The sequence below is a fragment of the Salmo trutta genome, chromosome 38 (genome assembly GCF_901001165.1).
Source record: "Salmo trutta chromosome 38, fSalTru1.1, whole genome shotgun sequence".
NCBI classification, from domain to species: domain Eukaryota; kingdom Metazoa; phylum Chordata; class Actinopteri; order Salmoniformes; family Salmonidae; genus Salmo; species Salmo trutta.
In genome coordinates, this window is record NC_042994.1 from 34,773,202 (window position 1) to 34,796,845 (window position 23,644).

Genomic DNA, 23,644 nt, shown 5'->3' on the forward strand with positions numbered 1-23,644 from the left:
CAGACCCACTAGAACACACCCCCATCTCCAGCTCCTGCATCCTCCCACATGGCCTCAAACTGCACCATTTTATTTCTCTCTGTCACCCAGAACTTTACATTTTTAGATAATAAAGCATTTGACCTTTCTATTGCATTAGCAACGGAGGACTGGTTGATTTCCAGTATCCCTCTACACATGTACTGCACTGGAATTTTCCAATTGGCTGGCAGAAACGTGCTGTTTTTTTTTATTGGGCCATCAAAGCTGTCTCAGTGATTTGTGTGATTGGTTACATTTCAGTCACATGTGCATAAGGGAGAAGTGGTGTCTGATGTCTGCAGGTCAATGCAGCTGAGAAATATGATCCTTGTAATTATTCTCTGTGAATATCAGCAGTGGTAATGATTGTGAAATATGATCCTTGTAATTATTCTCTGTGAATATCAGCAGTGGGAATGATTGGGAAATATGATCCTTGTAATTATTCTCTGTGCATATCAGCAGTGGGAATGCTTGTAAAATATGATCCTTGTAATTATTCTCTGTGAATATCAGCAGTGGGAATGATTGTGAAATATTTAGTTCATTTCATGAGAGCAACATGATAATTAATGATTTCTGAACAACCATTTTTTATTTAATGTCTATTAAGAATATCTGATCAACTTTATTTCACTTGGAGATGTTTCATTATAGAGAACATAACATGACAATACATGACATCTACAGCAGTGATGTTTCATTATAGAGAACATAACATGACAATACATGACATCTACAGTGGTGATGTTTCATTATAGAGAACATAACATGACAATACATGACATCTACAGTGGTGATGTTTCATTATAGAGAACATGACATGACAATACATGACATCTACAGTGGTGATGTTTCATTATAGAGAACATAACATGACAATACATGACATCTACAGTGGTGATGTTTCATTATAGAGAACATAACATGACAATACATGACATCTACAGCAGTGATGTTTCATTATAGAGAACATAACATGACAATACATGACATCTACAGTGGTGATGTTTCATTATAGAGAACATAACATGACAATACATGACATCTACAGTGGTGATGTTTCATTATAGAGAACATGACATGACAATACATGACATCTACAGTGGTGATGTTTCATTATAGAGAACATAACATGACAATACATGACATCTACAGTGGTGATGTTTCATTATAGAGAACATAACATGACAATACATGACATCTACAGTGGCAAGAAAAAGTATGTGAACCCTTTGGAATGACCTGGATTTCTGCATAAATTGGTCATCACATTTGATCTGATCTTCAACAATAGACAAACGTAGTGTGCTTAAAATAATAACACACAAATTATTGTATTTTCCTTGTCTATATTGAATACATTTTAACATTCACAGTGTAGGTTGGGAAAAGTATGTGAACCCCTAGGCTAATGACTTCTCAAAAAGCTAATTGAGTACAATCAATGAGACGAGATTAGAGCTGCCTTGCCCTATGAAAAACACTCACAAAATTTGAGTTTGCTATTCACAAGAAGCAAAGTTCAGCACTGTTGCTACTCTCTCTAGCCATCCTGCAAAGATGACTGCAAGAGCACAGCGCAGAAAGCTCAATGAGGTTAAGAAGAATCCTAGAGTGTCAGCTAAAGACTTACAGAAATCTATGGAACATGCTAACATCTTTGTTGACAAGTCTACAATACGTAAAACACTAAACAAAAATGGTGTCCATGGGAGGACATCACGGAAGAAGCCACTGCTGTCCAAAAAAAACATTGCTGCACATCTGAAGTTTGCAAAAGTGCACCTGGATGTTCCACAGCGCTACTGGCAAAATATACTGTGGACAGATTAAACTACAGTTGAGTTGTTTGGAAGGAACACAGAAAAAAAGGCACAGCACACCAACATCAAAACCTCATTCCAACTGTAAAGCATGGTGGAGGGAGCATCGTGGTTTGGAGCTGCTTTGCTGCCTCAGGGCCTGGACAGCTTGCTATCATCTACGGAAAAATGAATTCCCAAGTTTATCAAGACATTTTGCAGGAGAATGTTAGGCTATCTGTCTGCCAATTGAAGCTCAACAGAATTTAGATGATGCAACAGGACAACGACCCAAAACACAGAAGCAAATCAACAACAGAATGGCTTCAACAGAAGAAAATACGCATTCTGGAGTGGCCCAGTCAGAGTCCTAACCTCAACCCGATTTGAGATGCTGTGGCATGACCTCAAGAGAGCAGTTCACCAGACATCCCAAGAATATTGCTGAACTGTAAATAGGAATGGTCCAAAATTCCTCCTGACCGTTGTGCAGGTCTGATCCGCAACTACAGAAAACGTGTGGTTGTGGTTATTGCTGCTAAAGGAGGGTCAACCAGTTATTAAATCCAAGGGTTAACATACTTTTTCTTGCCACTGTAAGTAGCTGAATATGCTTATGGACCAACAGTCTAACAGTTTGAAGGACACAACTCATGTTATTCTGGTTAAACAGTAAGAGACCAATTGAGATTCATATTGGGGCTAAATGGCTAAAGTAATGATGCATTAAGCCATGTATATAATAATATATATATATATATATATATATATATAGTACCAGTCATGTATATAATATATATATATATAGTTGAAGTCAGAAGTTTATATACACCTTAGCCAAATACATTTAAACTCAGTTTTTCACAATTCCTAACATTAAATCCTAGTAAAAATTCAGTTTTAGGTCAGTTAGGATAACCACTTTATTTAAGAATGTGAAATGTCAGAATAATAGTAGAGAGAATGATTTATTTCAGCTTTTATTTCTATCATCAAATTCCCAGTGGGTCAGAAGTTTACATACACTCAATTAGTATTTGGTAGCATTGCCTTTAAATTGTTTAACTTGGGTCAAATGTTTTGGGTAGCCTTCCACAAGCTTCCCACAGTAAGTTGGGTGAATTTTGGCCCATTCCTCCTGACAGAGCTGGTGTAACTGAGTCAGGTTTGTAGGCCTCCTTGCTCGCACACCCTTTTTTAGTAATGCCCACAAATGTTCTATAGGATTGAGGTCAGGGCTTTGTGATGGCCACTCCAATACCTTGACTTTGTTGTCCTTAAGCCATTTTGCCACAACTTTGGAAGTATGCTTGGGGTCATTGTCCATTTGGAAGACCCATTTGCGACCACGCTTTAACTTCCTGACTGATGTCTTGAGATGTTGCTTCAATATATCCACATAATTTTCCATCCTCATGATGCCATCTATTTGTGAAGTGCACCAGTCCCTCCTGCAGCAAAGCACCCCCACAACATGATGCTGCCACCCCCGTGCTTCACAGTTGGGATGGTGTTCTTCGGCTTGCAAGCCTCCCCCTTTCTCCTCCAAACATAACAATGGTCATTATGGCCAAACAGTTCTATATTTGTTTCATTAGACCAGAGGACATTTCTCCAAAAAGTACGATTTTGTCCCCATGTGCAGTTGCAAACCGTAGTCTGGCCTTTTTATGGCGGTTTTGGAGCAGTGGCTTATTCCTTGCTGAGCGGCCTTTCAGGTTATGTCGATATAGGTCTCGTTTTACTGTGGACATAGATACTTTTGTACCTGTTTCCTCCAGCATCTTCACAAGGTCCTTTGCTGTTGTTCTGGGATTTATTTGCACTTTTCGCACCAAACTACATTCATCTCTAGGAGACAGAACATGTCTCCTTCCTGAGCGGTATGACGGCTGCATCGTCCCATGGTGTTTATACTTGCATACTATTGTTTGTACAGATGAACGTGGTACCTTCAGGCGTTTGGAAACTGCGTTTGGAAACTGAACCAGACTTGTGGAGGTCTACAATTTTTTTCTGAGGTCTTGACTGATTTCTTTTGATTTTCCCATGATGTCAAGCAAAGAGGCACCGAGTTTGAAGGTAGGCCTTGAAATACATCCACAGGTACACCTACAATGGACTCAAATGATGTCAATTAGCCTATCAGAAGCTTCTAAAGCCATGACATCATTTTCTGGAATTTTCCAAGCTGTTTAAAGGCACAGTCAACTTAGTGTATGTAAACTTCTGACCCACTGGAATTGTGCTAGTGTGAATTATAAGTGAAATAATCTGCCTGTAAACAATTGTTGGAAAAATGACTTGTGTCATGCACAAAGTAAATGTCCTAACCGACTTGCCAAAACTATAGTTTGTTAACAAGACATTTGTGGAGTGGTTGAAAAATTAGTTTTAATGACTCCAACCTAAGTATATGTAACTTCCAACTGTAGATATTCCATTTAAAAATGCAGCTGTTTTTCCAGCTACAATAGTCATTTACAACATTAACAATGTCTACACTGTTTTTCGGATAAATTTTATGTTATTTTAATGGATTAAAAAAAATAGCTTTTCTTTCAAAACAAGGACATTTTTAAGTGACCCCAAACTTTTGAACGGCAGTGTATATAAAATGGACAGACTAGGTCTATACTGCTCCTACACGGTGTAACAATACATCATGTAGATGTATATAATGAACAGACTAGGTCTACACTGCTCCTACATGGTGTAACAATACATCATGTAGATGTATATAATGAACAGACTAGGTCTACACTGCTCCTACATGGTGTAACAATACATCATGTAGATGTATATAATGAACAGACTAGGTCTACACTGCTCCTACATGGTGTAACAATACAGTGCATTCGGAAAGTATTCAGACCCCTTCACTTTTTCCACATTTTGTTATATTACAGCCTTATTCTAAAATGGATTTAATTTTTTTTTAATTCTCATCAATCAACGCATACCCCATAATGACATCACAATACCCCATAATGACAAACCAAATACACGGATTTAGATTTTTTTGCTAATTTATTAAAATAAACCGAAGTATTCAGACCGTTTACTACGTACTTTGTTGAAACACCATTGGCAGCGATTAGAGGCTCAAGTCTTCTGGAGTATGACGTTACAAGCTTGGCACACCTGTATTTGGGGAGTTTCTCCCATTCTTCTCTGCAGATCCTCTCAAGCTTTGTCAGGTTGGATGGGGAGCGTCGCTGCACAGCTCTTTTCAGGTCCGAGCTCCGGCTGGGCCACTCAAGGTTATTCAGAGACTTGTCCCGAAGCAACTCCTGCGTTGTCTTGGCTGTGGGCTTAAGGTCATTGTCCTTTTGGTAGGTGAACCTTCACCCCAGTCTGAGATCCTGAGCTCTCTGTAGCAGGTTTTCATCAAGGATCTCTCTGCACTCTGTTCATCTTTCCCTCGATCCTGACTAGTCTCCCAGTCCCTGGCGCTGAAAAACATCCCGACAGCATGATGTTGCCACCACCACGCTTTACGCAAGGCTTGGCATTCAGGACAAAGAGTTCAATCTGGGTTTCATCAGACCAGAGAATCTTGTTTCTCATGGTCTGAGAGTCTTTAGGTGCCTTTTGGTAAACTCCAAGCAGGCTGTCATGTGCCTTTTACTGAGGAGTGGCCTCCGTCTGGCCACTCTACCATAAAGGCCTGATTGTTGGAGTGCTGCAGAGATGATTGTCCTTCTGGAACTCTGTCAGAGTGAACATCGGGTTCTTGGTCACCTCCCTGACCAAGGTCCTTCTCCCCCGATTGCTCAGTTTGGCCGTGCGGACAGCTCTAGGAAGAGTCTTGGTGGTTCCAAACTTCTTCCATTGGGGACCTTCAATTCTGCAGACATTTTTTGGTACCCTTCCACAGATCTGTGCCTCGACACAATCCTGTCTCTGAGCTCTACGGACAATTTCTTCGACCTCATGGCTTGGAATTTGCTCTGACATGCATTGCCAACTGTGGGACCTTATATAGACAGGTATAATCATAAACAATATGATTTCATGTGGCACAAAACAAAAACACAAATTCTCAGTCAAAAATATAAGTCAGAATACAGCTTTTCTATTCTCTCATGTGATTTCAGGTTCTCTGACTGGGAAAATGCCCTTCCACACAGAGAGAGCACTGACTGGACTTTTATCATGTGTGTCCTCTTATGCTCCTTCAGGCTCCTTAACCAGGTAAAACTCTTTCCACACTGGGAACATTGGAAAGGCTTTTCTCCTGTGTGTATTCTGTCATGAGCTTTTAGGTCCCCTACTTGTGAAAATCGGTTTTTACACTGGGAGCAGTGGTAAGGCTTTTCTCCTGTGTTTGTCCACTCATGCTCCTTCAGGCTCCCTAACTGAATAAAACTCATTCCACAGTGGGAACAGTGATAAGTCTGGTCCCTCTCCTACCAAAGACAGAGTATTTAGTTAAATACGAGAAAGAGAACTGAATTAAATCTCCATAAAATCAAACTTTCTTCCTGCGAAGCTAGATTCCTCAAAAACCTGAAGTCAGTTTTCAGAACATACCATCATTTTCATAACTTGGTGGCTGCCCTAATAATAATAATAATGTAGAACATTAAATCTAACCTTGCTTTCATGTTTATAGGCTGAGCAGAGCTCTATAATAGGGAATGGGAAAGGAGGATACCTTGTCAGTTGTACAACTGAATGCATTCAACTGAAATGTGTCTTCCACATTTAACCCAACCCCTCTGAATCAGAGATGTGCGGGGGCTGCCTTAATCGCCATCCACGTCTTCGGTGCTCGGCTTTTCTTCAGTGTGTTTTCTCTCATGCCTTTTCAGGGTAGCTAACACAGTAAAACTCTTTCTACACTGGGAACATTGGAAAGGCTTTTCTCCTGTGTGTGTCCTCTCATGAGCTTTTAGGTCCCCTACTCTGGAAAATCTATTTTTACACTGGGAGCAGTGGTAAGGCTTTTCTCCTGTGTGTATTCTCTCATGCTCTTTTAGGTGCCCTCTCTGAGTAAAACTGTTTCCACAATGGGAACATTGGAATGGCTTTTCTCCTGTGTGTATTCTCTCATGCCTTTTTAGGTTACTTAACACAATAAAACTTTTTCCACACTGGGAACATTGGAAAGGCTTTTCTCCTGTGTGTGTCCACTCATGCTCCTTCAGGCTCCTTGACTGAATAAAACTCATTCCACAGTGGGAACAGTGATGAGGCTTTTCTCCTGTGTGTATTCTCTCATGCCTTTTCAGGTTAGCTAACACAGTAAAACGCTTTCTACACTGGGAACAATGGAAAGGTTCTTCTCCTGTGTGTGTCCACTCATGAGCTTTTAGGTCCCCTGATCGGGAAAATCTCTTTTCACACTGGAAGCAGTGGTAAGGCTTTTCTCCTGTGTGTATTCTCTCATGCCTTTTCAGGTTAGCTAACAGGGTAAAAATCTTTCTACACTGGGAACACTGGAAAGGCTTTTCTTCTGTGTGTGTCCACTCATGTGCCTTCAGGCTCGCTAACTGAATAAAACTCATTCCACAATGGGAACAGTGATAAGGATTTTCTCCTGTGTGTATTCTCTCATGCCTTTTCAGATTAGCTAACAGGGTAAAACTCTTTCCACACTGGGAACATTGGAAAGGCTTTTCTCCTGTGTGTGTCCTCTCATGAGCTTTTAGGTCCCCTACTCGTGAAAACCTATTTTTACACTGGGAACATTGGAAAGGCTTTTCTCCTGTGTGTGTCCTCTCATGAGCTTTTAAGTCCCCTGATCCGGAAAATCTCTTTTCACATTGGAAGCATTGGAAAGGCTTTTCTCCTGTGTGTGTCCTCTCATGGCGTTTTAGGTTCCCTAACCAGCGAAAACTCTTTTCACAGTGGGAGCAGTGGTGTTGTCTCGCTGGTTTGGGCGTCTCTGGGTCTGGTTCCCCTGAAGGACTCTTCCTGCTGTCATAGTGAGAGTCTGCTCTTTCTCCTGTCAAAGACAAACAGTATCTAGTTATACAGAGACCTGAATGAAACCTCCACATGATAAAACTGTCTTCCTATGAGGTTTAATCCAGACTAGATCCCTCAATAAAAGAGCAGAACTGTTCATCACAGAGTGGCTGTAGTGCTTTGTAGGCTGGGTAAATCCATTTGAATTCAATACATTTTTGACAACATTCCTTTTGATTTAAAAAAAAAAAGCTTTCCTTACATGTTTGACTATGGAAGAAGTGGTAAGAAAGTTACTTTTTGTAACTGAATGCAAAAACATTCATGAGATATACAGTATCAGTCAAAAGTTTGGACACACCATTCATGGGTTTTTCTTTATTTTTACTATTTTCTACATTGTAGAATAATAGTGAAGACATGACAACTATGAAATAACACATATGGAATCATGTAGTAACCAAAAAAGTGGTAAACAAATCAAAATATATTTTAGATTATTCAAAGTAGCCACCCTTTGCCTTCATGACAGCTTTGTACACTCTTGGCAGTGTCTCATCCAGCTTCACCTGGAATGCTTTTCCAACAGTCTTGAAGGAGTTCCCACATATGCTGAGCACTTGTTGACTGCTTTTCCTTCACTCTGCGGTCCAACTCATCCCAAACCATTTCAATTGGGTTAAGGTCGGGTGATTGTGGAGGCCAGGTCATCTGATGCAGCACTCCATCACTCTGCTTTTTGGTCAAATAGACCTTACACAGCCTGGAGGTGTGTTGGGTCATTGTCCTGTTGAAAAACAAATGATAGTCCCACTAAGCGCAAACCAGATGGGATGGCGTATGGCTTCAGAATGCTGTGGTAGCCAGACAGGTGTGTGCCTTTCCAAATCAAGTCCAATCAATTGAATTTACCACAGGTGGACACCAATCAAGTTGTAGAAACATCTCAACGATGATCAATGGAAACAGTATGCACCTGAGCTCAATTTCAAGTCTCATAGCAAACGGTCTGAATACTTATGTAAATTAAGGTATCTGTTTTTTCTTTTTAATAAATGTGACATGTTTTCTACAAACCTATTTTAGCTTTTTCATTATGAGGTATTGTGTATACAGTCGTGGCCAAAAGTTTTGAGAATTACACATATTCATTTTCACAAAGTCTGCTGCCTCAGTTTGTATGATGGCAATTTGCATATACTCCAGAATGTTATGAAGAGTGATCAGATTAATTGCAATTAATTGCAAAGTCCCTCTTTGCCATGCAAATGAAGTGAATCCCCCAAAAACATTTCCACTGCATTTCAGCCCTGCCACAAAAGGACCAGCTGACATCATGTCAGTGATTCTCTCGTTAACACAGGTGTGAGTGTTGACGAGGACAAGGCTGGAGATCACTCTGTCATGCTGATTGAGTTCGAATAACAGACTGGAAGCTTCAAAAAGAGGGTGGTGCTTGGAATCATTGTTCTTCCTCTGTCATCCATGGTTACCTGCAAGGAAACACGTACCGTAATCATTGCTTTGCACATAAAGGGCTTCACAGGCAAGGATATTGCTGCCGGTAAGATTGCACCTAAATCAACCATTTATTGGATCATCAAGAACTTCAAGGAGAGCGGTTAAATTGTTGTGAAGAAGGCTTCAGGGCGCCCAAGAAAGTCCAGCAAGCGCCAGGACCGTCTCCTAAAGTTGATTCAGCTGCAGGATCGGGGCACCACCAGTACAGAGCTTGCTCAGGAATGGCAGCAGGCAGGTGTGAGTACATCTGCACGCACAGTGAGGCGAAGACTTTTGGAGGATGGCCTGGTGTCAAGAAGGGCAGCAAAGAAGCCACTTCTCTCCAGGAAAAACATCAGGGACAGACTGATATTCTGCAAAAGGTACAGGGATTGGACTGCTGAGGACTGGGGTAAAGTCATTTTCTCTGATGAATCCCAATTCCGACTGTTTGGGGCATCCGGAAAAAAGCTTGTCCGGAGAGACAAGGTGAGCGCTACCATCAGTCCTGTGTCATGCCAACAGTAAAGCATCCTGAGACCATTCATGTGTGGGGTTGCTTCTCAGCCAAGGGCGTGGGCTCACTCACAATTATGCCTAAGAACACAGCCATGAATAAAGAATGGTACCAACACATCCTCCGAGAGCAACTTCCCCCAACCATCCAGGAACAGTTTGGTGACGAACAATGCCTTTTCCAGCATGATGGGGCACCTTGCCATAACGCAAAAGTGATAACCAAGTGGCTCGGGGAACAAAACATCAATATTTTGGGTCCATGGCCAGGAAACTCCCCAGACCTTAATCCCATTGAGAACTTGTGGTCAATCCTCAAGAGGCGGGTGGACAAACAAAACCCCACAAATTCTGACAAACTCCAAGCATTGATTATGCATGAATGGGCTGCCATCAGTCAGGATGTGGCCCAGAAGTTAATTGACAGCATGCCAGGGTAGATTGCAAAGGTCTTGAAAAAGAAGGGTCAACACTGGAAATATTGAAATATTGACTCTTTGCATCAACTTCATGTAATTGTCAATACAAGCCTTTGACACTTATGAAATGCTTGTAATTGTACGTCAGTATTCCATAGTAACATCTGACCAAAATATCTAAAAGACACTGAAGCAGCAAACTTTGTGGAAATTAATATTTGTGTCACTCAAAACTTTTGGCCACGACTGTAGATTGATATTTAATCCATAGTAGAATAAGGCTGTAACGTAACAAAATGTGGAAAGACTTTAGTGACATAAATAAGGAGTTAAAGACGTGCACGTTTTATTTTGTATACATCTCAGATACATTTTATCTCTCAGATACAGGACAGACACTTCAGAACAAACTTCCTTTAGATGTTCTGGGGGAAACAATGTTACTATGGTTACTGTTGTTCCATGTTGTGAATGTTATCCAATGTGTTACTATGGTTACTGTTGTTCCATGTTGTGAATGTTATCCAATGTGTTACTATGGTTACTGTTGTTCCATGTTGTGAATGTTATCCAATGTGTTACTGTGGTTACTGTTGTTCCATGTGTTTCTACAGTACTATACTGGGGAAGCCCTTCATGTTGGAGGGTGTTTCTACAGTACTATACTGGGGAAGCCCTTCATGTTGGAGGGTGTTTCTACAGTACTATACTGGGGAAGCCCTTCATGTTGGAGGGTGTTTCTACAGTACTATACTGGGGAAGCCCTTCATGTTGGAGGGTGTTTCTACAGTACTATACTGGGGAAGCCCTTCATGTTGGAGGGTGTTTCTACAGTACTATACTGGGGAAGCCCTTCATGTTGGAGGGTGTTTCTACAGTACTATACTGGGGAAGCCCTTCATGTTGGAGGGTGTTTCTACAGTACTATACTGGGGAAGCCCTTCGTGTTGGAGGGTGTTTTGTCTTTGACACTTCAGCAACTGGTTCCAGTGTGTCAGTACAAGGCGACTGGTTCCAGTGTGTCAGTACAAGGCGACTGGTTCCAGTGTGTCAGTACAAGGCGACTGGTTCCAGTGTGTCAGTACAAGACGACTGGTTCCAGTGTGTCAGTACAAGGCGACTGGTTCCAGTGTGTCAGTACAAGACGACTGGTTCCAGTGTGTCAGTACAAGACGACTGGTTCCAGTGTGTCAGTACAAGACGACTGGTTCCAGTGTGTCAGTACAAGACGACTGGTTCCAGTGTGTCAGTACAAGACGACTGGTTCCAGTGTGTCAGTACAAGACAACTGGTTCCAGTGTGTTAGTGCAAGACAACTGGTTCCAGTGTGTTAGTGCAAGACAACTGGTTCCAGTGTGTCAGTACAAGACGACTGGTTCCAGTGTGTCAGTACCAGACGACTGGTTCCAGTGTGTCAGTACAAGACGACTGGTTCCAGTGTGTCAGTACAAGACGTGGAGATGGTTGCATGGAAGTTCCTTTATATAATGTGGAACTGGAATCTGATCTCATGTCTCATTCCGTTGTCGTTGGAGTGAGGCCTAGCCTACCAGTGAAGGGGGTCTCATTCATATTGGGAAATTATTTGGCTGGAGGGAAGGTTGTGACAAATCCTGTTGTTTGTAAGGAACCCAGTATGAATGAGGGTGTGCGCTCCCTCAACATGATCAGGACAGAGAAGCCAGACACGCGCTCCCTCAACATGATCAGGACAGAGAAACCAGACACACGCTCCCTCAACATGATCAGGACAGAGAAACCAGACACACGCTCCCTCAACATGATCAGGACAGAGAAACCAGACACGCGCTCCCTCAACATGATCAGGACAGAGAAACCAGACATGCTCATTGCTCACATGGAGCACTCCAAACAAAAAGACAATGGAAAAAAATTGACAAATCTTGTAAATGATGGTTCTGAAATAAACCTTCCCTGTAGCTCAGTTGGTAGAGCATGGTGTTTGCAACACCAGGGTTGTGGGTTCGATTCCCACGGGGGGCCAGCACAGAAAAAAAAGAAAATGTATGAAATGTATGCATTCACTACTGTAAGTCGCTCTGGATAAGAGCGTCTGCTAAATGACTAAAATGTAAATGTAAAATGTAAACCAAAACTGGTTTCTCACAAGTGCAGCAGGTTTTGAACAGACAACGTTTCCACTCCGAAAATGACAACGGTAAATGACTGTAATTAATACATTTATTAACAGAAATGAATATAACCAAATGACAGGAAGTAACAGTATATTTACTACTGGTGACATTTGTTAACTGAAACACAGCTATTTTTTTTCTTCACTCCAGTGTTAATTGCTAAATAGTAATTACCTCTGTAATTACCCATTTATTGCCATCCCTCCTTACTTCATTTGCACATGACGGCGATGATAGATTTATCTATTGTGTTATTGACTGTACGTTTGTTTATCACACGTGTAACTCTGTGTCATTTCTCTCCTGTTCTATAGGACCCACCACTATGTCATGTCTCTCCTGTTCTATTAGACCCACCACTATGTCATTTCTCCCCTGTTCTATTAGACCCGCCACTATGTCATTTCTCTCCTGTTCTATTAGACCCACCACTATGTCATGTCTCTCCTGTTCTATTAGACCCACCACTATGTCATTTCTCCCCTGTTCTATTAGACCCACCACTATGTCATGTCTCTCCTGTTCTATTAGACCCACCACTATGTCATTTCTCTCCTGTTCTATAGGACCCACCACTATGTCATTTCTCTCCTGTTCTATTAGACACACCACTATGTCATGTCTCTCCTGTTCTATTGGACCCACCACTATGTAATTTCACTTCTGTTCTATTGGTTTTCATATCAACATTATTTTGTTGTCCAGAAGCCGAAGGCATAATCCTAGTTGTTGCAGCTTTAGACTCCCCCTCTTTCTAAGTTTCTAACAGAGATTTTCATCTCTGTCAGATATGAACCTCTACCAGGTGGACTGTATAAAACGGTGTGTTCATCTCTGTCAGATATGAACCTCTACCAGGTGGACTGTATAAAACGGTGTGTTCATCTCTGTCAGATATGAACATCTACCAGGTGGACTGTATAGAATGGTGTGTTCATCTCTGTCAGATATGATCCTCTACCAGGTGGACTGTATAGAACGGTGTGTTCATCTCTGTCAGATATGAACCTCTACCAGGTGTACTGTATAGAACGGTGTGTTCATCTCTGTCAGATATGAACCTCTACCAGGTGGACTGTATAGAACGGTGCGTTCATCTCTGTCAGATATGAACCTCTACCAGGTGGACTGTATAGAACGGTGTGTTCATCTCTGTCAGATATGAACCTCTACCAGGTGGACTGTATAGAACGGTGTGTTCATCTCTGTCAGATATGAACCTCTACCAGGTGGACTGTATAGAACGGTGTGTTCTAATAAAAACACTATAGGAGTTGTCTCCAGATGGCTATGCATATTCATGTCATGAGGCTAGTATAGATAGGCGGGAGATAGACGACCCACAGTGCCGCTTTGTGGACAACGACTCCCCTTGTTAGGGCGGAGAGACATCTTGTCAGTATATCCATAATCTTTGGTGTAGCCAACCCAACTCTCACATGGCACTATTGGGGGGCACGGTGTGTAGTAAAACATCACTACATTAAAATCACTACATGCCGTGGCCCCCCAGTCTGCGGTCAGCAGATAGACCCTTCTCAAATATATATGTTAAGTCACATTTAGGAAACGGAACGGAGAAAACAAGGGGCAGCTTGTTCTCTACGTCCTGATTCTAGACATATCAGTTATCATCCCAGGGCCCTCCATTGAAGAGGTATTGACGAGCCAACTCCGAATATCCAAAGTTAAAAACTAATTGAAGGCGGTACTTACTGGTGTTATTCAGATCTCCTGTCTCCTCCTCTTCATCTTCCAATGTGACAGTAATCTCTCCTTCCTTCTTCACTCCAAAAACTGCTTCCTCCTCCTCTTTCACTCTGAACGCATCTTCCTCTTCTTTAACTGAAACGTCTTTCTCTTCTACTTTCACAGTAACAGCCTCACCCTCTACTTGTTTTACTGTGACATCCTCCTCTTCCTTCTCCTCTTTCACGACAATGTTCAGCCCCAGAGCTTCTTTCTCCGTCCAACAGACCTCCTCGTCTTTAGCAGGCCAGGAATACATCAGTAAGCTCATGGTTGGGGATGTTAGCTAGCTAGCTAGTTAGCATGAGCGACTAGTTTAGTGCTAGGCTAACTTATCAAGCCAGCTAGTTGACTAACAATGTTCCTAACATTATAACATTTAAATGGGGGCAATTAACTAGATGTCAGAAGTATATTTAAAACACAGAGGCAAATATGCACAGAAACAGTCTAAATGTTTCGGCTGTTGGCTACCAAGGTGGCTGACTCGTTGTTGTTGATCCGTTCCGTCCACTAGATTATACGTCACGCTGCAGCATCGCCTGAAAGACGCACATCGCCGTCTGCTGACTGGAGTGGGTACCGGCGTTAAGATACGTTTTTTTTTCTTCAAATCAAATCAAATGTATTTATATATCCCTTCTTACATCAGCTGATATCTAAAAGTGCTGTACAGAAACCCAGCCTAAAACCCCAAACAGCAAGCAATGCAGGTGTAGAAGCACGGTGGGGTGGCTAGGAAAAACTCCCTAGAAAGGCCAAAACCTAGGAAAAAACCTAGAGAGGAACCAGGCTATGAGGGGTTGCCAGTCCTCTTCTGGCTGTGCCGGGTGGAGATTATAACAGCACATGGCCAAGATGTTCAAATGTTCATAAATGACCAGCCTGGTCAAATAATAATATTCACAGTGGTTGTAGAGGGTGCAACAGGTCAGCACCTCAGGAGTAAATGGCAGTTGGCTTTTCATAGCCGATCATTCAGAGTATCTCTACCGCTCCTGCTGTCTCTAGAGAGTTGAAAACAGCAGGTCTGGGACAGGTAGCACGTCCGGTGAACAGGTCAGGGTTCCATAGCTGCAGGCAGAACAGTTGAAACTGGAGCAGCAGCACGGCCAGGTGGACTGGGGACAGCAAGGAGTCATCATGTCAGGTAGTCCTGAGGCATGGTCCTAGGGCTCAGGTCCTCCGAGAGAGAGAAAGAGAGAATTAGAGAGACCATACTTAAATTCACACAGGACACCGGATAATACAGGAGAAATACTCCAGATATAACAGACTGACCCTAGCCCCCGACACAAACTACTGCAGCATAAATACTGGAGGCTGAGACAGGAGGGGTCAGGAGACACTGTGGCCCCATCCGACGACACCCCCGGACAGGGCCAAACAGGAAGGATATAACCCCACCCACTTTGCCAAAGCACAGCACCCACACCACTAGAGGGATATCTTCAACCACCAACTTACCATCCTGAGACAAGGCCGAGTATAGCCCACAAAGATCTCCGTCACGGCACAACCCAAGGGGGGGCACCGGATAATACAGGAGAAATACTCCAGATATAACAGACTGACCCTAGCCCCCCGACACAAACTACTGCAGCATAAATACTGGAGGCTGAGACAGGAGGGGTCAGGAGACACTGTGGCCCCATCCGACGACACCCCCGGACAGGGCCAAACAGGAAGGATATAACCCCACCCACTTTGCCAAAGCACAGCACCCACACCAAATCAAATCAAATCAAATTGATTTATATAGCCCTTCGTACATCAGCTGAAATCTCAAAGTGCTGTACAGAAACCCAGCCTAAAACCCCAAACAGCAAGCAATGCATGTGAAAGAAGCACGGTGGCTGGGAAAAACTCCCTAGGAAAAACTCCTGAGAAAGGCCAAAAACCTAGGAAGAAACCTAGAGAGGAACCAGGCTATGAGGGGTGGCCAGTCCTCTTCTGGCTGTGCCGGGTGGATATTATAACAGAACATGGTCAAGATGTTAAAATGTTCGTAAATGACCAGCATGGTAAAATAATAATAATCATAGTAATTGTCGAGAGTGCAACAAGCACGTCCGGTGAACAGGTCAGGGTTCCGTAGCCGCAGGCAGAACAGTTGAAACTGGAGCAGCAGCATGGCCAGGTGGACTGGGGACAGCAAGGAGTCATCATGCCAGGTAGTCCTGAGGCATGGTCCTAGGGCTCAGGTCCTCCAAGAGAAAGAAAGAAAGAGAGAAAGAGAGAATTAGAGAGAGCATATTTACATTCACACAGGACACCGGATAAGACAAGAGAATACTCCGGATGTAACAGACTGACCCTAGCCCCCCGACACATAAACTACTGCAGCATAAATACTGGAGGCTGAGACAGGAGGGATCAGAAGACACTGTGGCCCCATCCGATGATACCCCCGGACAGGGCCAAACAGGCAGGATATAACCCCACCCACTTTGCCAAAGCACAGCCCCCACACCACTAGAGGGATATCTACAACCACCAACCTACCGTCCGAAGACAAGGCCGAGTATAGCCCACAAAGATCTCCGCCACGGCACAACCCAAGGGGGGGGCGCCAACCCAGACAGGAAGACCACGTCAGTGGCTCAACCTACTCAAGTGACGCACCCCTCCCATGGACGGCATGGAAGAACACCAGTAAGTCAGTGACTCAGCCCCTGTAAAAGGGTTAGAGGCAGAGAATCCCAGTGGGAAGAGGGGAACCGACAAGGCAGAGACAGCAAGGGCGGTTCGTTGCTCCAGCCTTTCCGTTCACCTTCACACTCCTGGGCCAGACTATACTTAATCATAGGACCTACTGAAGAGATAAGTCTTCAGTAAAGACTTAAAGGTTGAGACTGAGTCTGCGTCTCTCACATGGGTAGGCAGACCATTCCATAAAAATGGAGCTCTATAGGAGAAAGCCCTACCTCCAGCCGTTTGCTGAGAAATTCTAGGGACAATTAGGAGGCCTGCGTCTTGTGACCGTAGTGTACGTGTAGGTATGTACGGCAGGACCACATCGGAAAGATAGGTAGGAGCAAGCCCATGTAATGCTTTGTAGGTTAGCAGTAAAACCTTGAAATCAGCCCTTGCCTTAACAGGAAGCCAGTGTAGGGAGGCTAGCACTGGAGTAATATGATCAAATTTTTTGGTTCTAGTCAGGATTCTAGCAGCCGTATTTAGCACTAACTGAAGTTTGTTTAGTGCTTTATCCGGGTAGCCGGAAAGTAGAGCATTGCAGTAGTCGAGCCTAGAAGTAACAAAAGCATGGATTAATTTTTCTGCGTCATTTTTGGACAGAAAGTTTCTGATTTTTGCAATGTTACGTAGATGGAAAAAAGCTGTCCTTGAAGCAGTCTTGATATGTTCTTCAAAAGAGAGATCAGGGTCCAGAGTAACGCCGAGGTCCTTCACAGTTTTATTTGAGACGACTGTACAACCATCCAGATTAATTGTCAGATTCAACAGAAGAGCTCTTTGTTTCTTGGGACCTAGGACAAGCATCTCTGTTTTGTCCGAGTTTAAAAGTAGAACATTTGCAGCCATCCACTTCCTTATGTCTGAAACACAGGCTTCTAGCGAGGGCAATTTTGGGGCTTCACCATGTTTCATTGAAATGTACAGCTGTGTGTCGTCCGCATAGCAGTGAAATTTAACATTATGTTTTCGAATGACATCCCCAAGAGGTAAAATATATAGTGAAAACAATAGTGGTCCTAGAACGGAACCTTGAGGAACACCGAAATTTACAATTGATTTGTCAGAGGACGAACCATTCACAGAGACAAACTGATATCTTTCCGACAGATAAGATCTAAACCAGGCCAGAACTTGTCCATGTAGACCAATTTGGGTTTCCAATCTCTCCAAAAGAATGTGGTGATCGATGGTATCAAAAGCGGCACTAAGATCTAGGAGCATGAGGACAGATGCAGAGCCTCGGTCTGACGTCATTAAAAGGTCATTTACCACCTTCACAAGTGCAGTCTCAGTGCTATGATGGGGTCTAAAACTAGACTGAAGCGTTTCGTATACATTGTTTGTCTTCAGGAAGGCAGTGAGTTGCTGCGCAACAACTTTTTCTAAAATTTTTGAGAGGAATGGAAGATTCGATATAGGCCGATAGTTTTTTATAATTTCTGGGTCAAGATTCGGCTTTTTCAAGAGAGGCTTTATTACTGCCACTTTTAGTGAGCTTGGTACACATCCGGTGGATAGAGAGCCGTTTATTATGTTCAACATAGGAGGGCCAAGCACAGGAAGCAGCTCTTTCAGTAGTTTAGTTGGAATAGGGTCCAGTATGCAGCTTGAGGGTTTGGAGGCCATGATTATTTTCATCATTATGTCAAGAGATATAGTACTAAAACACTTTAGTATCTCCCTTGATCCTAGGTCCTGGCAGAGTTGTGCAGACTCAGGACAATGGAGCCCTGGAGGAATACCCAGATTTAAAGAGGAGTCCGTAATTTGCTTTCTAATGATCATGATCTTTTCCTCAAAGAAGTTCATAAATTTATTACTGCTGAAGTGAAAGCCATCCTCCATTTGCGAATGCTGCTTTTTAGTTAGCTTTGCGACAGTGTCAAAAAGAAATTTCGGATTGTTCTTATTTTCCTCAATTAAGTTGGAAAAATAGGATGATCGTGCAGCAGTGAGGGCTCTTCGATACTGCACGGTACTGTCTTTCCAAGCTAGTCGGAAGACTTCCAGTTTGGTGTGGCGCCATTTCCGTTCCAATTTTCTGGAAGCTTGCTTCAGAGCTCGTGTATTTTCTGTATACCAGGGAGCTAGTTTCTTATGACAGATGTTTTTAATTTTTAGGGGTGCAACTGCATCTAGGGTATTGCGCAAGGTTAAATTGAGTTCCTCGGTTAGGTGGTTAACTGATTCTTGTCCTCTGACGTCCTTGGGTAGGCAGAGGGAGTCTGGAAGGGCATCAAGGAATCTTTGGGTTGTCTGAGAATTTATAGCACGACTTTTAATCTTCCGTGGTTGGGGTCTGAGCAGATTATTTGTTGCAATTGTAAACGCAATAAAATGGTGGTCCGATAATCCAGGATTATGAGGAAAAACATTAAGATCCACAACATTTATTCCATGGGACAAAACTAGGTCCAGAGTATGACTGTGGCAGTGAGTAGGTCCAGAGACATGTTGGACAAAACCCACTGAGTCGATGATGGCTCCGAAAGCCTTTTGGAGTGGGTCTGTGGACTTTTCCATGTGAATGTTAAAGTCACCAAAAATTAGAATATTATCTGCTATGACTACAAGATCCGATAGGAATTCAGGGAACTCAGTAAGGAACACTGCATATGGCCCAGGAGGCCTGTAAACAGTAGCTATAAAAAGTGATTGAGTAGGCTGCATAGATTTCATGACAAGAAGCTCAAAAGACGAAAACGTCATTGTTTTTTTTTTTGTAAATTGAAATTTGCTATCGTAAATGTTAGCAACACCTCCGCCTTTGCCAGATGCACGGGGGGTATGGTCACTAGTGTAACCAGGGGGTGAGGCCTCATTTAACACAGTAAATTCATCAGGCTTAAGCCATGTTTCAGTCAGGCCAATCACATCAAGATTATGATCAGTGATTAGTTCATTGACTGTAACTGCCTTGGAAGTGAGGGATCTAACATTAAGTAACCCAATTTTGAGATGTGAAGTATCACAATCTCTTTCAATAATGGCAGGAATGGAGGAGGTCTTTATACTAGTAAGATTACTGAAGCGAACACCGCCATTTTTAATTTTGCCCAACCTAGATCGAGGCACAGACACGGTCTCAATGGGGAAAGCTGAGCTGACTACGCTAACTGTGCTAGTGGCAGACTCCACTAAGCTGGCAGGCTGGCTAACAGCCTGTTGCCTGGCCTGCACCCTATTTCATTGTGGAGCTAGAGGAGTTAGAGCCCTGTCTATGTTCGTAGATAAGATGAGAGCACCCCTCCAGCTAGGATGGAGTCCGTCACTCCTCAGCAGGCCAGGCTTGGTCCTGTTTGTGGGTGAATCCCAGAAAGAGGGCCAGTTATCTACAAATTCTATCTTTTGGGAGGGGCAGAAAACAGTTTTCATCCAGCGATTGAGTTGTGAGACTCTGCTGTAGAGCTCATCACTCCCCCTAACTGGGAGGGGGCCAGAGACAATTAATCGATGCCGACACATCTTTCTAGCTGATTTACATGCTGAAGCTATGTTGCGCTTGGTGACCTCTGACTGTTTCATCCTAACATCGTTGGTGCCGACGTGGATAACAATATCTCTATACTCTCTACACTCGCCAGTTTTAGCTTTAGCCAGCACCGTCTTTAGATTAGCCTTAACGTCGGTAGCCCTGCCCCCTGGTAAACAGTGTATGATCGCTGGATGATTCGTTTTAAGTCTAATACTGCGGGTAATGGAGTCGCCAATGACTAGGGTTTTCAATTTGTCAGAGCTAATGGTGGGAGCCGTCGGCGTCTCAGACCCCACAACGGGAGGAGCAGAGACCAGAGAAGTCTCGGCCTCCGACTCCGACTCGCTTAACGGGGAGAACCGGTTGAAAGTTTCTGTCGGCTGAATAAGCGACACCGGTTGAGCATTCCTACAGCGTTTCCCTCCAGAAGCCATGAGAAAGATGTCCGGCTGCGGGGACCGTGCGAGGGGGTTTATACACCACTAGAGGGATATCTTCAACCACCAACTTACCATCCTGAGACAAGGCCGAGTATAGCCCACAAAGATCTCCGCCACGGCACAACCCAAGGGGGGGCGCCAACCCAGACAGGAAGACCACGTCAGTGACTCAACCCACTCAAGTGACGCACCCCTCCTAGGGACGGCAGAGAAGAACACCAATAAGCCAGTGACTCAACCCCTGTAATAGGGTTAGAGGCAGATAATCCCAGTGGAGAGAGGGGAACCGGCCAGGCAGAGACAGCAAGGGCGGTTCGTTGCTCCAGAGCCTTTCCGTTCACCTTCACACTCCTGGGCCAGACTACACTCAATCATAGGACCCACTGAAGAGATGAGTCTTCAGTAAAGACTAAAAGGTTGAGACCGAGTCTGCATCTCTCACCTGGGTAGGCAGACTATTCCAAAAAAATGGAGCTCTATAGGAGAAAGCCCTGCCTCCAGCTGTTTCCTTAGAAATTCTAGGGACAATTAGGAGGCCTGCGTCTTGTGACCGTAGCGTACGTGTAGGTATGTACGGCAGGACCAAATCGGAAAGATAGGTAGGAGCAAGCCCATGTAATGCTTTGTAGGTTAGCAGTAAAACCTTGAAATCAGCCGTTGCCTTAACAGGAAGCCAGTGTAGGGAGGCTAACACTGGAGTAATATGATCAAATTTTTTGGTTCTTGTCAGGATTCTAGCAGCCGTATTTAGCACTAACTGAAGTATATTTAGTGCTTTATCCGGGTAGCCGGAAAGTAGAGCATTGCAGTAGTCCAACCTAGAAGTAACAAAAGCATGGATTAATTTTTCTGCATCATTTGTGGACAGAAAGTTTCTGATTTTTGCAATGTTACGTAGATGGAAAAAAGGTGCCCTTGAAACAGTCTTGATATGTTCTTCAAAAGAGAGATCAGGGTCCAGAGTAACACCGAGGTCCTTCACAGTTTTATTTGAGACGACTGTACAACCATCAAGATTAATTGTCATATTTAACAGAAGATCTCTTTGTTTCTTGGGACCTAGAACAAGCATCTCTGTTTTGTCCAAGTTTAAAAGTAGAACATTTGCAGCCATCCACTTCCTTATGTCTGAAACACAGGCTTCTAACGAGGGCAATTTTGGAGCTTCACCATGTTTCATTGAAATGTACAGCTGTGTGTCATCCGCATAGCAGTGAAATTTAACATTATGTTTTCGAATGACATCCCCAAGAGGTAAAATATATAGTGAAAACAATAGTGGTCCTAAAACGGAACCTTGAGGAACACTTACATTTACAGTTGATTTACATTTGTCAGAGGACAAACCATTCACAGAGACAAACTGATATCTTTCCGACAGACACGATCTAAACCAGGCCAGAACTTGTCCGTGTAGACCAATTTGGGTTTCCAATCTCTCCAAAAGAATGTGGTGATCGATGGTATCAAAAGCAGCACTAAGATCTAGGAGCACGAGGACAGATGCAGAGCCTCGGTCTGACGTCATTAAAAGGTCATTTACCACCTTCACAAGTGCAGTCTCAGTGCTATGATGGGGTCTAAAACCAGACTGAAGCGTTTCGTATACATTGTTTGTCTTCAGGAAGGCAGTTTTTTTCTAACATTTTTGAGAGGAATGGAAGATTCGATATAGGCCGATCGTTTTTTATATTTTCTGGGTCAAGGTTTGGCTTTTTCAAGAGAGGCTTTATTACTGCCACTTTTAGTGAGTTTGGTACACATCCGGTGGATAGAGAACCATTTATTATGTTCAACATAGGAGGGCAAGCACAGGAAGCAGCTCTTTTAGCAGTTTAGTTGGAATAGGGCCCAGTATGCAGCTTGAAGATTTAGAGGCCATGATTATTTTCATCATTGTGTCAAGAGATATAGTACTAAAACACTTGAGTGTCTCCCTTGATCCTAGGTCCTGGCAGAGTTGTGCAGACTCAGGACAACGGAGCTTTGGAGGAATACGCAGATTTAAAGAGGAGTCCGTAATTTGCTTTCTAATGATCATGATCTTTTCCTCAAAGAAGTTCATGAATTTATTACTGCTGAAGTGAAAGCCATCCTCTCTTGGGGAATGCTGCTTTTTAGTTAGCTTTGTCACAGTATCAAAAATAAATTTTGGATTGTTCTTATTTTCCTCAATTAAGTTGGAAAAATAGGATGATCGAGCAGCAGTGAGGGCTCTTCGATACTGCACGGTACTGTCTTTCCAAGCTAATCGAAAGACTTCCAGTTTGGTGTGGCGCCATTTCCGTTCCAATTTTCTGGAAGTTTGCTTCAGAGCTCGTGTATTTTCTGTATACTAGGGAGCAAGTTTCTTATGACAAATGTTTTTAGTTTTTAGGGGTGCAACTGCATCTAGGGTATTGCGCAAAGTTAAATTGAGTTCCTCAGTTAGGTGGTTAACTGATTTTTGTCCTCTGATGTCCTTGGGTAGGCAGAGGGAGTCTGGAAGGGCATCAAGGAATCTTTGGGTTGTCTGAGAATTTATAGCACGACTTTTGATGCTCCTTGGTTGGGGTCTGAGCAGATTATTTGTTGCGATTGCAAACGTAATAAAATGGTGGTCCGATTGTCCAGGATTATGAGGAAAAACATTAAGATCCACAACATTTATTCCACGGGACAAAACTAGGTCCAGAGTATGACTGTGGCCGTGAGTAGGTCCAGAGACATGTTGGACAAAACCCACTGAGTCGATGATGGCTCCGAAAGCCTTTTGGAGTGGGTCTGTGGACTTTTCCATGTGAATATTAAAGTCACCAAAAATTAGAATATTATCTGCTGTGCTTGCAGCACAGCTATCTTCGCCGTAAGGCGATCGTTCTCCTGTATATTATGAGTACAGCGACTGCAATTAGAAGGCATCATGTTAATGTTACTTAGCTTCGGCTGTTGGAGGTCCTGACGAACC

The 23,644-nt window shown here is 43.2% G+C and overlaps 1 long non-coding RNA gene across 1 annotated transcript; it reads right to left on the bottom strand.

Annotated features, from left to right (window-relative positions):
• Positions 1–5,985: 5,985 nt before the first annotated feature.
• LOC115178327 (uncharacterized) lies at positions 5,986–14,087 on the bottom strand. Its single transcript, XR_003872602.1, has 2 exons — positions 14,050–14,087; positions 5,986–7,779 (listed from the first exon to the last, which is right to left on the bottom strand). It is a non-coding gene; the product is annotated as an uncharacterized LOC115178327 (long non-coding RNA).
• Between the last annotated feature and the right edge of the window lie 9,557 nt (positions 14,088–23,644).